General features: G+C 47.0%; 1 non-coding gene across 1 annotated transcript; it reads left to right on the top strand.

Annotated features, from left to right (window-relative positions):
- Window positions 1–2372: 2372 nt before the first annotated feature.
- trnap-agg (transfer RNA proline (anticodon AGG)) lies at window positions 2373–2444 on the top strand. The gene has a single exon. It is a non-coding gene; the product is annotated as a tRNA-Pro (tRNA).
- Window positions 2445–2500: the final 56 nt, after the last annotated feature.

Genomic DNA, 2500 nt, shown 5'->3' with positions numbered 1-2500 from the left:
AAATCGATCAAAGCAGCAACCAGAACATGGCTCGTTGGTCTAGGGGTATGATTCTCGCTTTGGGTGCGAGAAGTCCTGGGTTCAAATCCCGGATGAGCCCTTTACAGTATGTTGTTGTAGGAGGTTACTTGGCGAAGAGGGCTCCTGTTCTAATCCCAGATCAATCCTTTACCCAACGTAGATCGGGGTGATTTGCTGCGGAAGTTTGACAGCTCTTTTTGTCTAAGCATTTTTTACGACAAAAAATCGATCAAAGCAGCAACCAGAACATGGCTCGTTGGTCTTGTGGTGTGATTCTCGCTTAGGGTGCAGGGAGCCTTTGTCTAAGCATGTTTTGTGACAACAAATCGATCAATCGAAGCAGCAGCTGGAGCATGGCTCGTTGGTCTAGGGGTATGATTCTAGCTTAGGGTGCGAGAGGTCTAGGATTCAAATCCCGGACGAGCCCATTACAGTATGCTGTTGAAAGAGGTAACCTGGCAAAGAGGGCTGCTGTTCTATTCCCAAATCTGTCATTTACCCAAGGTCGATCGGGGTGATTTGCTGCGGAAGTTTCTCCAGCTCTTTATGTCTAAGCATGTTTTGTGACAACAAATCGATCAAAGCAGCAACCAGAACATGGCTCGTTAGTCTAGGGGTATGATTCTCGCTTAGGGTGCAGGGAGCCTTTGTCTAAGCATGTTTTGTGACAACAAATAGATCAATCGAAGCATCAACTACAACATGGCTCGTTGGTCTAGGGGTATGATTCTCGCATAGGGTGCCAGAAGTCCTGGGTTCAAATCCCGGACGAGCCCATTATTCTACAGCCCATTGCTGTAGAAGGAGGTAACCTGGCAAAGAGGGCTCCTGTTCTTTTCCCAAATCAGTCCTTTTCCAAACGTAGATAGGGGTGATTTTCTGCAGAAGTTTCTCGAACTCTTTTTGTCTACGCATGTTTTGCGACAACAAATCGATCAGAGCAGCAACCAGAACATGGCTCGTTGGTCTAGGGGTATGATTCTCGCTTTGGGTGCGAGAAGTCCTGGGTTCAAATCCCGGATGAGCCCTTTACAGTATGTTGTTGTAGGAGGTTGCTTGGCGAAGAGGGCTCCTGTTCTAATCCCAGATCAATCCTTTACCCAACGTAGATCGGGGTGATTTGCTGCGGAAGTTTGACAGCTCTTTTTGTCTAAGCATTTTTTACGACAAAAAATCGATCAAAGCAGCAACCAGAACATGGCTCGTTGGTCTTGTGGTGTGATTCTCGCTTAGGGTGCAGGGAGCCTTTGTCTAAGCATGTTTTGTGACAACAAATCGATCAATCGAAGCAGCAGCTGGAGCATGGCTCGTTGGTCTAGGGGTATGATTCTAGCTTAGGGTGCGAGAGGTCTAGGATTCAAATCCCGGACGAGCCCATTACAGTATGCTGTTGAAAGAGGTAACCTGGCAAAGAGGGCTGCTGTTCTATTCCCAAATCTGTCATTTACCCAAGGTCGATCGGGGTGATTTGCTGCGGAAGTTTCTCCAGCTCTTTATGTCTAAGCATGTTTTGTGACAACAAATCGATCAAAGCAGCAACCAGAACATAGTTCGTTGGTCTAGGGGTATGATTCTCGCTTAGGGTGCAGGGAGCCTTTGTCTAAGCATGTTTTGTGACAACAAATCGATCAATCGAAGCATCAACTACAACATGGCTCGTTGGTCTAGGGGTATGATTCTCGCTTTGGGTGCGAGAAGTCCTGGGTTCAAATCCCGGATGTGCCCTTTACAGTAAGTTGTTGAAGGAGGTTATTTAGTGAAGAGGGCTCCTGTTCTATTCCCAAATCTGACTTTTACCCAACGTCGATCTGGGTGATTTGCTGCAGAAGTTTCTCCAGCTCTTTTTGAATATGCGTGTTTTGCGACAAAAAATCGATCAATGCAGCAACCAGAACATGGCTCGTTGGTCTTGTGGTATGATTCTCGCTTAGGGTGCAGGGCGCCTTTGTCTAAGCATGTTTTGTGACAACAAATCGATCAATCGAAGCAGCAGCTGGAACATGGCTCGTTGGTCTAGGGGTATGATTCTAGCTTAGGGTGCAAGAGGTCCCGTGTTCAAATCCAGGATGAGCCCATTACAGTAAGTTGTTGAAGGAGGTTATTTAGTGAAGAGGGCTCCTGTTCTATTCCCAAATCTGTCTTTTACCCAACGTCGATCTGGGTGATTTGCTGCAGAAGTTTCTCCAGCTCTTTTTGAATATGCGTGTTTTGCGACAAAAAATCGATCAATGCAGCAACCAGAACATGGCTCGTTGGTCTTGTGGTATGATTCTCGCTTAGGGTGCAGGGAGCCTTTGTCTAAGCATGTTTTGTGACAACAAATCGATCAATCGAATCAGCAACTGGTACATGGCTCGTTGGTCTAGGGGTATGATTCTCGCTTAGGGTGCGAGAGGTCCCGGGTTCAAATCCCGGACGAGCCCATTACTTCTACAGCCCATTGCTGTAGAAGGAGGTAACCTGGCAAAGAGGGCTCCTG

This window comes from Osmerus eperlanus, chromosome 27 (assembly GCF_963692335.1).
Source record: "Osmerus eperlanus chromosome 27, fOsmEpe2.1, whole genome shotgun sequence".
In the NCBI taxonomy this organism is placed as follows: Eukaryota; Metazoa; Chordata; class Actinopteri; order Osmeriformes; family Osmeridae; genus Osmerus; species Osmerus eperlanus.
Note: the sequence above shows the minus strand (reverse complement) of the source record. Positions and strands in the feature narration are given on the sequence as shown.